At 38.0% G+C, this 16,806-nt stretch overlaps 1 protein-coding gene across 1 annotated transcript in view; it reads right to left on the bottom strand.

Moving 5' to 3' along the window:
- Nucleotides 1-14,952, bottom strand: part of b3galt1b (UDP-Gal:betaGlcNAc beta 1,3-galactosyltransferase, polypeptide 1b) — a 116,699-nt gene extending 101,747 nt beyond the window's left edge. Inside the window, exon 1 of the mRNA XM_017469182.3 lies at nucleotides 14,880-14,952. The gene's annotated coding sequence lies outside the window, so the exon portion shown is untranslated. The remainder of the gene's footprint in view (nucleotides 1-14,879) is intronic.
- Nucleotides 14,953-16,806: the final 1,854 nt, after the last annotated feature.

Here is a 16,806-nt window from a genome sequence, read left to right as displayed (position 1 = left end):
ATGCCGCTCGACCAACCAAAATAGTGGAGCAGCACTAATTGCTGTACAACAACACTTGCTGTACATTGTTTCCTCGCACAAATTCAATGTGAACCAGAATATGGATCTGTGAAAAATGCAGTGTAGGTTGCATTAATGTTAACGTACTAAAAATATTTCTTCTCATTCATGTAGACAAATATAGAAGATTATCTACAGGCATAATCAAGATCAAACTTTTAATAATTCCTTTCTTTGAAATGGTTCGATTACCTTGTGCTTAGCCTGGTGCCTGTAAATTATCCAGTCTTTAAAACTATGGTCTGATCTACTTTTAGACTCCACTGCAAATAAAGCTTGCTTCCCACAAGAGTAGCCTATTAGCACACAATGACAAGAAAAACTCATTCTTTGGGTGTATTCTCTAGAGTTTGGTGCAATTGCTAATTCTCCTTAAGAACATTCCCTGGATGGTTTCAGGACTCTGTGAGTTATTGCGTTTATACTAAGAGTGCTCTGGCTCTTGCCACTAATAAATTGCAGTGCTCAATATCAGAGCGGCAAAGTGTCAGTTATGAAGACCGAACCTGGCAAGAAATTTGTTTTCCATCTCGTAACAGCCTGCCTCATGCATCTCCAAGAACATTGATTGTGCCGTTCCTCTCTGATGAGATATTGGAGCACGGGAAACAGCCAATAAGTGAATAAAATAAAACCAGCGCTCGAGAAGCAGACAGAATTCGGATCACTTTAGGGTCATTTCATTTGCAGCCCTCCTACTGGTGTGTTCCACAGCTCTACAGTGCTATTTTGACCTTAATCAATGCTAGTAAATGTCTTATTTTACTCATGTATTTATAGCAAATGATAAAAAATAAAAAAATAATAAAACATAAAAGAGCTGAATGTAGTGAACTGACTACAGCACATAAAACCAGCCTTTTAAATAATATTATAAGCAATATCAATACTGATAAAAGTACATAGTTATTAACTGTGTGAACATCTGTATATTGCAGACACACCTGTCTGGTTTGCTAATACTATTAGAAATAGGCTATATTTTGTTACATGTATGCATCACATCTAAAGTGTAATTAATCACCAAACCTAAGCAAATATCCATCCATCTTCTACCGCTTACTCCTTTTCAGGGTCATGGGGAACCTGGAGCCTATCCCAGAGAGCATCGGGCACAAGGCAGGGTACACCCTGGACAGGGTGCCAGTCCATCACAGGGCACAATCTCACACCCATTCATACACTACGGACACTGTAGACACGCCAATCAGCCTGCCATGCATGTCTTTGGACTGGGGTAGGAAACCCCCGCAGCACGGGGAGAACATGCAAACTCCACACACATGGCCCAGGCGGGACTCCCAGACCCTGGAGGTGTGAAGCGAATGAAGGCTTAACCACTAAGCCACCGTGCCCCCTCCTAAGCAAATATAATTTTATTTAAAAATGAATGACCTCTACTCATTCGTTTGGTTTATTTTCCGCATAGATATGATCTGAAAAACCATGATATTGAAGAAATTCAAAAAACTGATCGCTGTTTCATTGAATTTGCCTTACTCTCAAAGCTTTTATATGAAGAATGCCCCACACCATCCGAGTGGACAGACTGACAGAAAGGTTACTCACCCTTCTCCAATATGTGGAGAAGGGTAAGCTGTAAGCTGTAAAGGGCACTGTGCTGTCCATTGAAATGGAAATTCATTTATTTTTTTTTGACTTAGTACTGCCCTGCACTGAAACAAAGCTAGTTGAATTTACTTAATTCAAATGCGTACATCAGTACCACGTGATTGAACTGAGTTACGTTAACAATTTGTTTTCATACATCCAACGTGATTTGATTGTGTATTTTCAATGGCCTGAATAAAATCAAACTCTGCACTCTCACCTGAGCTGAGGTTCAAACCAAGGTTTCCAGAATTCTGCAACTGCACTTTACTGCTTCTACCATACACATTTTAATCATGTTAATTCAATGTTATAGTTATAGTACTCATCAGTGCCAACATCTCCACAAAATTTCATAATGTAATTGGGTTATGTCAATACCATGTGAATTGATTACGCCCACTTTACATAATTCAATGGCTATATGATTTTGAGATCAATCTTTTCACACTTAGGACAATTAAGGGACCTATACACAACTATTAAAAAGGTGTAAACATTCACCGATTCTCAAGAAGGCAACATTAAGAGCCAGGAGGATGTAAACTTTTGAACAAGATGATTGGTGTAAATCTTTTTTCCTGGTAAAACACACATTCTCTTTTCTATTAGTGCTTACTAATCACCTCATGAGTTTGGTTGCTAGCTAAGTTCCAACTGTAAACAAGTTGGCAACTAGTCTGTCAGAGAAGTTGCGAATATTAGCTTAATCTTATTTTCCATACACATTACTTTATCTCTACAGAAGAGCACATGATCATGATCAACCATCACCCACCATGATGACAGTCCCCTAGAATAGAGTAATGCTCCTTATAAAACAGTAATATGAACTGATCTACTGATCACTGGTGTGTTAAGTCACTACTTTTCCCCATGTTCGCATTTCGTGAGTGTATAACGGGTACTACCGCACAGTTAGCTACTCACAGTAAACCACCCGCTATGCATTTTCAAGCAGCACAATGCACTTGATAGATATTCAAATAAATATCAGGTTTTGTTTGCCAATGATACAAGGCAAAACAACAGACACTTTTTTCAGCTCTCTCACACTATTTATAAACAGACCTTGTGCTGGAATAATTAGTGAGGAGCTACACACAGCTCACTTTCCTCTTTAACAGGAACTGAAAACATTGATCTAAATAGGTAGTTTTTCTTTCAATCAGTTTTTTTTTTCCTTCCACGTGAGAGCCACGGCTTCATGTTGTAGAACAGGTATATTTGGAATTACACCCAAATCATAGCACAGTTGTAAGGCTCGTAAGATTTCAGCTTGCATTCATAATCTAGGGGTCTGCTTAATATAGTCAAAGTCAGAATACATGAGTATTTAATAGTAAGGAAGACTCTGGTTGACATTAATTTGCAGTCAAATTAAATCACAATTCACATATTTTGAAGAGGCCTAACAGGAAGTGAATGCTCCAAACACGAACGAAAGTAAATGCATACCTTAAAAACACAAAGACCTTGCAGGAGCATCTATAAGAAGTACACAGCATGTGTTTGGATATTTGAGGTGTCTACATAGATTTAAATGCACTGGTTATGTTCTAGATCATGTCATTCCAACTTGTGTTAAATTATGTCAGCTCACAGTTTGCTTGAATAAAAGATTTCTGGTTGACTGCACAATAAATAGTGAAACTCACAAAACCAGAACGAAATATAGCTCACAAAGGCTATAATTTACTGAGCTGCCCTTCCCCTGTATTCATTTCTCATTCCTTTATGCATGATAAACTGCATAAAAAATGTTTTTTTATTTATCTATCCAACATCTGATCACCATGTCTGAGGTTTGGGCTCAGACTAAAGGATGAGAAACTTGCTATCAGAAATACAGTTATTACCCCTGCTTTCCACACACAGTGTTAAACCTCTAGGAAAACAACCTTACCAACATAACACAAAATTGATTTAGAAAGCTATCGTACGAAAAGGCCTTTTGCAATATGTTAGGATTGACAACCTTGAGCTCTGGACCAATGTAAGAACAGGGATAATATTCAATATGTTTTCTTTGATTAAATAACAAACTATTCTGTTATGACAGGATTACGAGGTCGGTGTTATTTATCCTACTTATGTTTTTAAGCACAACTGCATTTTTACTATGCGTTTGATGCATCAAAGGCAACGTGCTTGGCCGTATTTCAACCATTCACGTCACACACAGGAAAAATAAGTCCCTCGACACACTTAATGCATCAAGCCAGTAAACCACTGACAGAAGAAAGACTTTGGTCTGGCAACCTGCTTTCACCTGCAGCAATATTCAGGTTTTGATCAGAGGCAGAAATTTTTGCCTGATGCACCACACTGACACAGACTCACAGCTTTGTTCTTGGCTCTCTGAAGAATGGTTTTAGATAAACTCTTTCCATAAGCTCTAAGGGATCCATGCCACACAGTTGTAATATTTAACAGCAAGTCCACATGAACAGGCAGGATGCCAAAGTTTCTCAACACTGCTGAGCCTGGAACTCTGTAGGCTGCTTCTCTGTGGATTTGTTTCATGCAGGAATAATCACTGTATGGTTGATTCCATCTGGGTGCAAGTCTGTTTCTCTCTCTCTCTCTCTCTCTCTCTCTCTCTCTCTCTCTCTCTCACACACACACACACACACATTTTCTTACTATCTTTGTGAGGACCTTCCACTGATAATGTAGCTAATTAATGTTATGCCTACACTTAAATCTAACCCTGACCTTAACAACTGTAACCAAAAGATAACATTTTAGCTATTTTACTTAGTTTTTTTTTTCTCTTTAATAAAAGTTGAAGTTTTCCTTGGGTGGACCAGCCACATGTCCCCACAAGGTCAAAACTGTCAAATATTCCTATGCTTCTAGGGACATTTGGTCCCCACCAAGATATAAAAACCTGCCCCCCAAACACACACACAGTTTTATGACAGGCAACCAGAAGTCATACCATCACTGAGTTGATGGTACCAGGAGTGAAGATGAAAGTTGCAACCAAGCACATAAAAGGCATCTGTATCGAACTTTAAGTTACTTCTACTGCAACATAAAGATTTTATCACCAGAAAGGTGAGTGATGGCAGGTATGTAATACAGACAAATCTTAACTTTCGTACCCAGAAGCTCAGATACATCATGTAGGATGTATACTTTCTCCACTCCATAAACTAACATCTTGAAACCCTAGGCTTCTTGTTATCCACCGTTACAGTTCAGAGAGCATCAAGCTCTCTTTGTAAACCACAAAACTGAAGCTTCAGTATTAGGCAAACCTCCTGATGTTGCAGCTAGGGCTGTGATGTTGGCAGCTTTGAAATTTACATCACTATATAATATAATATAATATAATATAATATAATATAATATATAATATAATATAATGTAATATAATTTTATAGGCTTAAATTAAATATAAAAAAAATTAAATGAGGCTTTATTTTAGTACTTCCGTCGGTGAAACAACTCGATACAGCCTTGGTGCTGTGGGATAAGGTATTGTGATTGACCCGCAGGAGAAGAAGTTGAGTGAAACACGGTTGCACGTTTCTCTGACGATTACTTTATTTCTTTTACAAGTTTAGTATACCACTATAAAACAAAAAAAAAATACCAGTAGGACGGTAGCCTAAATAATATGTAAAAAATCTAAATATTAAATAAATATTTTAAAAAACACTGTTGGCTGACATGCCTGGAGATTTGCACTGTTTGCCCGTTTAACACTCATCCCCCCCCCCCCCCCCCACAAAGCCGACATATGACTTCCTCCAAACTTATTGGTTCAGCTCTCTTGTTAGGCACAAATCCAAAATGTTCCCAGATTGCTGATGTAACATTTGGTTTCCCCAACGACGAGAAATAGCAGAAATCGCATGATTTGATTTTATCGCACTCAAACAAACCCGTGCCAAAGTATCAGACAACACCATATAAGACGTTTGACTATGATTACATAATTTGTGTATTAACATAAATATAAATAAAATCTCCCGCTATATGGTAGGCTATAAATACTAATTAATTTTGCGACTGTTATTACACTTGTATACAAAACGTTGTACTTTGTACTTGTTATAGTGCCAACTCAAGCAGAAACATTAACATGGCGTGTGATGTGACACTACCACAATTGGCACTCTACCACCGCAGTGGCAAACTACCACCGCAGTAGTGCGGTTGTCATGGCCACCGTTACGGCCCTTGTTTCAGCTAAGGCATCCTGTATTTGTGTTTACATGTTGTTCAGCAAGGTTCAGCATGCTGGTTATCCCAGCTGTGCAATGCTACCGACATGGCTTTCAGCAATCTAGGCACTTAATCTGAATTGCTCGACTGAATATTAATTTACGTAAATGGCCATGTAATCCGTTGCATACTTAAGCTTTGCTTAGTGAGCGCTGAAAGAGAAGAAAAATCATAATTTGAGTGTAGTACTGGCATAGTAACAAGGCTTACACATATTCAGATCCACAGTGGATTTTAGTGCGGGTACGTGAAAGATAAGAGCAGCTGTATTGCTCAGATGCAATTACACTAGCCACCGTTCTCTGAATCACTTCACCAGGAGGTGCAGAACACTGAACTCCACAATGGTCATGCCAGCGAGCTCAGTGAATGAAAAAAAGACTTTCAATAAAACACAATTATTGCCCTCTATCCAGAAATATACCTGCCTGCCTAGAGTGGAGCATAAAAAGCCACCAAAGCTTGGATAGAAGATTATCTGCACTCCTGAAAAAAATACAAACACTCATTTTATGATAGAAAATATATGTACAATGTACTATTAAAGGCCAAACTCAGAAAAACATAGTTCAATATGTCAACAACTCAACACGTCAACGGGTATGGGATTGAACTTGGGCACCAACATTCTCTGTAGCTTCTGTTCTATTTACACATAATTAGGGCCAGACTTTAAACGTCGGAATGATGATCATTATCTCCTGCCCTTTGTTTAACACTCACAAGGAGTTCTCCCACATGAATACCGAATGCTGGACTAACAACCGTAATGAGCACATTTAACCCGGACAAAGACTTTTAAACCCAAGAGTCTAATGTAAAGTGTCCTGAACCAAGAGTCTAACATAAAGTGCCCCCCCACTCCAAAGATTAAGCTCTTCCAAATAAATGTGTCAATCCCAAGAAGCCAGGCTCAGGAATAGAGTTAAAACAATGAAACGTACCCCCTCCTAGAGTGGATATAAAAAGTCTACACACCCCTGTTAAAATGGCAGGTTTGTGTGATGTAAAAAAAATTAAAACGTCAAATCATGTCAGAACCTTTTTCATCTTTATTGATAAAATTGCAAAATATCAAGTGACAAACACTCAAATGTTTTTTTGCACACCCTTTTATAATTGGGAATGTGGGAGTGTTCAGAATCTACCAATACCATTCAAACCCCAAACCCATGTTAAATACTCATTAGTATACATCTGCCATCAATTAAAGTGGCTGATTACCCCCAAATAAATTACAGATGTTCTTATAGGCTTTCTCGGACATCATCTTGGTAACATCCAACTAGAAAAGCCATGGGCCTCAAAGAGCCTACACAGCAGGTACGGGATCTCATTGTTGAACAATGAGAGGAGAGGGTTAATCAATCAATCAGGTTACAATTTTTTTTTCCAAGGCATTGGATATACCATGGAACACTAAAGACAATCAACAAGTGGAGGAAATATGGCATGACAGTGACACTACTAAGTACAGGACGTTCCTTTAAAATTGATCGGAAGACCAGGAGAAAACTGGTCAGGGAGACTCCTAAGACGCCTACTGTACAGCAACATTAAAAGAATTTCTGGCAAGTACTGCTTTCTCCCTACATGTTAACGACAATCTCCCGAATTCTTCATATCTCTGGGCTATGAGGTAGGGTCGCAAGACGGAAGCCTTTTTTAACCAAAAAATACATTATAAATACGTCCAATCTCCCAAAGCCATGTGGAATAATGTATTATGATCTGATGAGACCAAAGTTGAACTTTCTGGCAATAATACTAAAACATTTGGCACAAATAAATAAAACAAACGAACAAAAACAAAACACAGCACATCAGCAAAAGATCACCATCCCCATGGGGAAGCATGGTGATGGCAGCATCATATTTTGGGGCTGTTTTTATCAGCTGGAACTGGGGCTTTATCAGGGTGGAGGGAATTATGAATAGCTCCAAATACCAGTCATTTCTGGTGCAAACCCTTAAGGCTTCTGCTAAAACACTTAAGATGAAGAGGAATTTCACCTTTCAACCTGACAACGATCCAACGCAAACCTCCAGAGCAACAAAGGAATGGCTTCACCAAAACAAGTTCAAGGTTTTGGAATGGCCCAACCAGACTCCAGACATAAATCTAATCAAAAATCTGTGGGGTGACCTGAAGAGGGCTGTGCACAGGAGATACCCAGCCGATCTGACAGAGTGGGAATGCTTTTGCAAGGAAGAATGTCGAAATATTGCCAAGTCAAGATGTGCCACACTGACTGACTCTTACTCAAAAAGACTGAATGCTGTGATAAAAGGTGCTTCAACAAAATTTTAGTTTAGAAACTGTCAACTATTTAGTTAAAATATCAATGTACTAAATTAGTGCACACTTATGCAACCAGGTTATTGTACATTTTAAAAAATATATTCTTAATGTTTTCTCTTTAATAGGTTAAAATTTCACAATAAAAAAAAGGTAGAAAAGTTTTACATGATTTATATGGGTTTAATTATTTTTTTTACATCACAACCTGCCATTTTAACAAGGGTGTGTAGACTTTATATATCCACTGTACCTGCATACAAGTGTGTGTTTGTGTGTGTGTTTGTGTGTGTGAGGATTTTTGTGACTGACACACACACACACACACACACACCCCCTGCCATGGCTATGAGTGATTACATAAAGTATACAAATCCGCTTAGCAATAAGAAATGTAGAACTGCATTTGCTAACTTAAAAGCAAAGGAATCCCCTGAGGATCACAGTCTACTAACTACCAAGGTGGCGATGCTGTCCAGAAGAGCCAAGCTCCATAAAACACCTGAGACCCGCAGAGATAGCTCAAGGGTTTCCCTCTGGGAGTAGTCTTACTGAGATCCCTAGAAAAAAAAAGAAAGGGAAAAAAAAAACAAAAACATCCTGCCTTTGCCAAGAAAAGGCTTTTAAACTGTGTAGGTAACAAAAGCAGATTCAAATGAATCAGCAAAAGTTGTAGCCGATTTCAAAGATGCCTGTGCGAAAGTGAGAGAAAGCATGCCCTCACTTCTCATGACTACACAAAGTCCTGCACTGTGAAAGGAAAAGGAGATAAAAAAAATAATAAAAACCACTAAAAAGCATTCTGTATCAAACCTTAACACTACTTATCTTCAAACTCAGCAAGAAAGCAGCTGTAAGGTAACTCTCAGAGATGGCACAGAAAAGTATAAAATCACTCTCCAGTTCTCCCTCTCCCTCTTGACTAGTTGACGGAAATGCTTGAACTTTGTTTTCCTTCATATGTCATTGTGTCCATAACCACATCTCTAGAAGTTCTTAAAGCTGAGCAATATGATATATCATCATAATACACTTTTCTGAGATGCAAGAATGCAAGATTTTTAAAAATCCTGAACATAACCTGTATAAGATAAATATGCTTAAAACATGTTTTTGACATTAGATTAATTTAAGAAATTGAGCCATGAACAGAGTTTTATGATGAAAAGTTTCATATCAAACATATGAGAGAGATAAGAGTCTGGCACTGTGACAGCAGCTGGTAGTTGAGCGTCCAGCTGAAAGTGTAATTGAAACCAACATGTGGCCGGATCATAGAGAGAGAGAGAGAGAGAGAGAGAGAGAGAGAGAGAGAGAGAGAGAGAGAGAGAGAGAGAGAGAGAGAGAGAGAGAGAGAGAGAGAGAGAGAGAGATGGATTACAATTTTTTTCTGATGGCTAATCAGCTTAAATGTTTTTGGAAAGTGAGGGACATGGAGAGTTGTTTCCACGTACAAACTTAACCAAGTCAACAGAGAGGAAGTAACATTTTTTTTATATGTTACACTGGAATAAAAATAACAGCCTGTCTATTTTTTACTATGTAACGCATTACTGTAATCTAATTACTTTTTCTGATAACACAGTAATCATGTGTAAATATAATATTGAATCTTTTTTTTTTTTTTAAACGATTCTTTCTTTACACATCAATTTAGAATCGTTCATTTCAGCATCGCAATGCATCGTAAAAACGATTATATTCCACAGCTCTATGTGACAGCATTATTTATCACATCTGACTATACAACCTCGCAAATATTCCAGTTTGTTACTGTAAAACTAGACAAATGCAGTGCTGTATTTAGTAATGTTTGCCCGTCGTGGTACATTATTCTTTGAAAAATTAAACGAACCAATCTGTGGGGATAAATATTTAATCAGCCATTACAAAAGTGATGTCTGAGAAATCAATACTATTAATTAATTATTTTTTTTTAAACATGCCTTTTACAATAATGGAATAATAAGTAAATAAGTTAATCCAAAAGAATACATCTTATGCCTTAGGCCTTTAAAAACTTCAGAATGACCTATATAGCCTATTTTAAAAGAAATGCCACTTTCCTATGCACCCAGTGCCAAGAGCAACAAAGCATTTGCAAGACAATTTAAGAAAAACATCTTGTGTGTGAAATGGTGAGAAAATGAAAGTCGTTGTGAAATGAACCAGAGCACCAATACAAGGAATCAGAATAGCCTGCAAAGCCAATTCTTCTGTATTTGCTATACACTGAAGACATTTGGGTTTAAGATCAAAAGATTAATATGAGATGATGGATATTTATATCTAGATCTGTTAAACAACTTAGAACATTGCATCTTTTGTTTGAACCTACCCATTTTTCAAGCGCTCAGAAATACTGGACCATGTGACTGACAACTGTTTCTTGTTGCCCAGGTATGTCCTGTTATATTATTAAAAATCAATCTAACTGGGCACACCTGGGCAACATGAAATTACTGGAGGCACACTGGAGGTAGTGTCATGGCTTGGGTTTGCATGGCTGCTCTTAGAATAGGTTCACTAATCTTAATTGATGATGCAATTCATAATGGTAACAGCTGAATGAATTCAGAAGTCTACAGGAAAAATTGTCTACCAATTTACAGCGAAATGGATCCTTTATAATTGGGAGGAACTTCATCATGCAGAAAGACAATGACCAAAAACACACTGCCAACACAACAAAGGACTTCATCAGAGGGGAAACAGTGGAAAGCTTTAGACTGGCCAAGTCAATCACCAGACCTTAACCTAACTGAGCATGCATTTCACCTCCTGAAATGAAGACTGAAGGGAGAAATCCCTGAAAATGAATGAAACTGCAGTACAAGCCTGGCAACCAGAAATCAAGGGATATGCAGCCAAACATTTCATTTAAGACTCTGTTCCAATACATTTGCTCAATAATTGGGTAGTCTGCCACCAAAGATGTCATATGAAGTTAAACACATCCAGATGTAACTTTCAGGACATGAAAGCTGAAATTCTGATCAATCATCTCATTCAACTTTTGATCTCAAACCCAAATGCCTTCAGTGTTTAGTAAAAAAAATAATGCTTTCAGAGAGAACTGTATTTGACACTGTACAACTAAAACATTTATAAATGTAATATAATGTAAATGAAATGCAAGTTCATTTCAAGGTTGTTTAGTCTGGTTTTATAAATATGAGTGGATTTCGCTGCTTTATTCAGATGTCCGGTCAAGCTCAGATTCCCAAATTTGTCCACCTATTCACCCCCATCCCATGCCCAAACCCCAGCCTGAGTACGTTATCTTAAATATGATACTGTTTGACCAGAGTGGAAAATTCAGAGAAATGCAGTGTATATTAATAGCCAGATGATAATAAAGTTGGAATACTGGACATAGCCTCTTTTACACAGCTAGTGAAGGCTGATGTGACAGATTTTCTAAATGGACGATGCACAAATAGAAAACCAAACCAGACATAGCTTTAATCTTTAGCTTATTAGATGTGTTTTCCATGCCAGCTGTTATTAAATTTCATCACACACTGTTTTGAGCAATATTATCTATAGTTTGAGGTTTCATTCTTGTCATTTTTTTTTTTTTGGTATAATTTGTACTGTTTAGTATGTTGAAAACAATGTTAACTTTTTTTTTTAAATGAATGAAAAGACAGCTGTTGGTGTGTGCTTTGTTGTTGTCTTGTTGCATAATTCTCACATTTACTTGGATGTTTCAATCATTCCATGGTTGCTAAACCTGTACAGACCCTCCAGGACTTTGTTATTTTACAATCGCAGAAATGAACACCAAGGAAATCAAGGAAACACTGCAACATTCGGAGGAGTTTGCAATTTTTTTAAATTACAGCAGATTTGGGCCAAGACACATCAGGTGACGTTGTCACAACATTCAACCAAAGCCTTCTTCAATTCATGTGTGCCGACATGAGTACAGCTAAAAGGTCTCATTTACCAACATGCATCACTGAGAAAGACCATGTAAAACAATTTCGTGCAATTGCAATTTCGCAAAAATCCAAGTAGTTTTCCAGAAAAAAAGCGCAAAAACCTTTGTACAACAATACACACTGCATCGCAAATTTTGAAAAAAGCCACAGCAAAATCAAATATTTTTGGCCGCAACAATCACAAATCTCCACGAAATGCTGTACGGACTGCCTGTAGTCCACGTTGCTGACTAGCAGTGCATAATTCTTGACACTGCTGTAAACAAGAAGCTGTGTACTTATGTACATGGAGGGAACTGGAGACCTCCCACTCCCAAACACCATGCTTCCTTCACCACTTTAATTTGTGCCCTTCTTAGGCTGAGCTTATACTTGACGTGTGTGGCAATACAAGAATTTTTCACATATTTGCCTGCAAATTTACCTTATGTACATCTAGAAAAAAAAAAAAAAAAAATGCCATCCACCATCTGGCACATCAGAGACCAAACATCTGTCTGGCATATTTCCCTGTCGAAGCTTAAAAATGTTTAGAAATTTCATGCTGGGTATTCCAGGACACACACTCGTGCAGCAGCATGGAGATGTTAAACAAAAGGACAAGCTCTGTTACTTTCTTTCCACCTCCACCACCACGACTGTTGATTTCAAATCGTAAACTATCACGTTACTTTTAAAAGTATTTACTTATCTTGAAGATACTGACAACTGTGTATTTACTGTTTTGCTCTGTGTATTTAATGTGTTGCACTCGTCTCACACTGTGTATTTGCACTTAACGTAGTCTTGCGTACTGTTCTGTGTTGCACCATGGTCCTGAAGAAACGTCATTTCGTACCAATGTATACAAGCTACATAGAGGAATGACGATAAAAACCCACTTGACTTGGCTTGAACTGGGTGCAAAATAAGACTTTTCAGTTAGTTTGAATGTTAGATGAGAGGTTTTTTCAATTGAAACACTAATCGGAAAAGGGAGCTCTGTAGATGTTTATACTCAAAAATATGCACACTACATGTAATCTACTATTTAAATTTAAGTGCATGTAAAGAACAACACTTCGTGTCATCCTAGTCCTGTCAGAACATAACACGTTACTAACGTTAGTTCAGCATTTTAGCAGCTTTCAATCACCTTTATTGATTTTAACAACCCTTGAGTTTTGTCAGGCTCTGAAAGAGTTTCAGTCAAATGTACTTCTTAAAGAGACAGTGAGAAGAATTTACCACATTATTCTGCTTAAGAAATATTATTTGGATACAAATCCAATATCACAATTTAATAATAATAATAATAATAATAATAATAATAATAATAATAATAATCCAACAATCTCACATAGAGGGATGGGGTTGTTTTTTTGAGCCAGCATTCATTAAAGCCCAAGTGCTTTAATGCTGTATTCAAATGTTCGTGCATTAATTATTCTTCTGTTTACACACCTTGTTCAGTCTGATAGCAATGCCATTTGTATTGCCCTTTAATTTACTCTATTCCATTTGAAGTGAAGGTGTTTCATTCTGATTGAGCCATCAATCAGATTAGATCATTAGACTGCATGCAAACATAGCTAACAGCCAGGCAAATAGGCTACACTTTGACAGCTGATTTATCAATTGTATAATCTATAACAAGCTAAGCAATGGCAGTAAGCAAGCCTTGTACAAACCACTCAACACATATTTTGGCACTTCTTATAATGGAAACTCAAGCTATAGACCAAAGCCAAGCTATAGATCAAAGCCATGCCGTCTCCAGTGAAATGGCACTGTGTGATGCCTTTCATTCATGACATGAAGGTAGGTGTGATGCAACTGACTGAAGTGGGAAAACTCACTGGATGGGTTAAAGTCAGTACTCAGTACCCTGGGAGGACAATCTCAAAATTCACACACAAATGCAATGAAGTCTACACATATTCCTAATAGAGGTCATATTTATAAACGTGTACGCATCAGGTAAAACTATATGTAAACCCAGTTGTTTGCTTAGAAATAAAGAAAACACATTTTCAAACTGTGTGCATTTTTATGAATGAGATTCTTCTTATCTCAGTCAGGCTCAAGGTGACTTGTGAACCTGACAAGACGAATCTGAAAGTCTGATTTTCGGCTTCCATTATACAATGTCATGCGTGAGTGAGCAATCCTTTCGCCTCTATTTCTAAAGCAGCAGCTTACCTTCTTCCTTCTGTTCTCAGCGCTCGTGCGCGGGCAAAAACCGTGCACACGTCTCCAGGAGTGACGCTCACATTCATGCACTTGAAACGAGCAAGGAAATCAAACATGTGTCACTGACAAAAATCCAATCTATAAAGTTGATAAGAGAGAAATAATGTCCGAGCCAAAATGTGTCCAGTATCCCGAGCAACTCCGTTTTAACTGAAACACGTCAAAGTCTTTTTAAAGCGAACTATAACCTGCAGCGCTTTCACTAACCAAGAAAACCACGATTAAACAATAAACATCTGAACAATCGACAAACCAAACATCAACAAACCAGAGCAGAGTAGAGCAGAGCAGAGCAGTGCAGAGCAGTGCAGAGCAAATATATGAACATGACCCGACCGAGTCATAGAGTCCTCCTCTCTACAGGTATTCGGCTTTAAGTCTAAGCATATATTACACACAAGATTCGAAGAAGCTCAACTACACAGCAGGCATTCGTCTATAGAAAGTGTGTTTAACTCAGTACAGTGCTAGAAAATAGATAATAAATTTACCAGATGTATTGGAGCGCGTGCCGCCGCTCTCTATGGCGCCCTGCGCTCCGTTCGGCATCAAGGAATGACAGACCGCTGCGCGCGAGGAATGCTGATAGCGCTGCGCGCGCCTCGCCCTGACACGATCCTCAGCCAATCAGAATCGCCGCGCAAGATATTACGGCCAATCCGCTGCTTTGAAACTTAGCTATTTTGCATAGCAAGGTTGATTGGCGATGTGAAGTAATTCAAAGAAATTTAGAAAGTACCAGCTTAATTCCTAGTGTTCATGTGAAATTATACAAAAAAGGGCAACTGGCTAATAACCAAACTAAGAAATTAACGAGGAAATCGATCACATGTCGAATTATAGTTTATTTTACTCTTAACTTTATAGTTAATTGCTATGGTGTGGTATTAATTCAGTAATAGATGTGCCTAATTGTACCAGTGGCTGTTTATATGTAGGCTAGGTGAAGTGAAGAGTTCAGCAGACTTCTTCAGATTAAACCACACTAATCTAATTAGGAGAGAAAGACAAACACAACAGTGAGGGCATCTGTAATGTCAGCAAGGTTACCAGCTTAAAGGAATAGCTCAGCCAAAAATGACATTTAGATTGAAACTTTCACTGAGACTTCCACTGCTTGTTTAGCATCACAACACCAGCACAAAGTGAAGAAGTAAAATATATTGGATTTAATATTTTAGTTAAGCATGTAGCATTGGGGCTCCAAAACCCCACATCCTCATCATGGAGCCTGCTAAGAACATTTCCACGTCAAGTGAACAAGGAAATGGTGAAGCTGGATGGCCAACCACCTATCAGTGGATTAATTTTAGCTACAAGCTGTAACTCTTGCTCATCATAGACCAGCCAAAATCGGAAAGAGATGGAAGTCTGCTGTGGCCACCCTATGTCCCCTCCTGGGATGGGGTGGATTAAGTCAAATAAATCAGGTTAATATTGCCATCTTACAGATCCAGGGTCCCTGGTTCGATCCTGAGCTCAGGTTATTGTCTGTGTGCTGTTTCTGTGCAAGTTCTCCTTGTGTTTATGTTAGTTTCCTCCTCTGTGAATGTGTGTGCATGGTGTGTGGACTTACTGAAGATAAATGAATGATTTTACAGGAAAACAAAGAACCTAGAGAACAAAACTTGTCTGTGGTGGGACGCCGAGCAGCACCAAAGGACTGGCATTTAGACTGTTCACAGTCATGTTTAATATAAAGTGTAACAGGGGACATTTTGAAGATAATTCTATAATGACATTAAGCTTCCTGATTGAGTTTTTAGCAGCCTCAATTCATTTACCTGTCAGTGGAATTGTTAATCATGTTCCTTATTCATTCAAGGTAGAATGAACAAGTGGATAACACGAGTGTTGTGTTGAAGAATAATCTGTGATAATTTTGCACAAGTTTGCACGTCTAGAGGGGAAATTGTATTGTACTGTACCTATTGTCATAAAATTACAGATTTATGAAACTTTATCCTGATTTTCTCATCTTTTTCTACATATAATTCCTGTGGTTTAATTGGAGCTCTGAATAGAATTAAGCTGAATTAAAATTTTCACCCCAAAGGCGACAGCTAGAACTGTCACCAAGTAATCTAACAAAGCAATGTTTTCATACAAGTCCTATCTACGTGATAGCCGACTATGTACTACAGCCTGACAGCCACTTAATAGAAGATGAGTTTTGGCTCAAAGATTGTGCTTTTGGAGAGCTTATGAAAGAATAAAGGCAGTTCATATGGTCTTGAAATGGAGGATTATTGAAAATGAATTGCACTCAGCAAGAAACAATTGAATTGTAAGGGAGAAGGCAGCAAAAAAGTCTGAAATCAAAATGAATAGGGTTATTTTACACCTGCTCTTTATTCCCTAAATCCAGATGAACTCAATCCCTACGGAGACACAGCAATAAGGATTACACCATACAGC

This window comes from Ictalurus punctatus, chromosome 6 (assembly GCF_001660625.3).
Source record: "Ictalurus punctatus breed USDA103 chromosome 6, Coco_2.0, whole genome shotgun sequence".
NCBI lineage: Eukaryota > Metazoa > Chordata > Actinopteri > Siluriformes > Ictaluridae > Ictalurus > Ictalurus punctatus.
The sequence above is the reverse complement of the archived record's forward strand: the minus strand, read 5'-3'. Positions and strand labels throughout refer to the sequence as shown.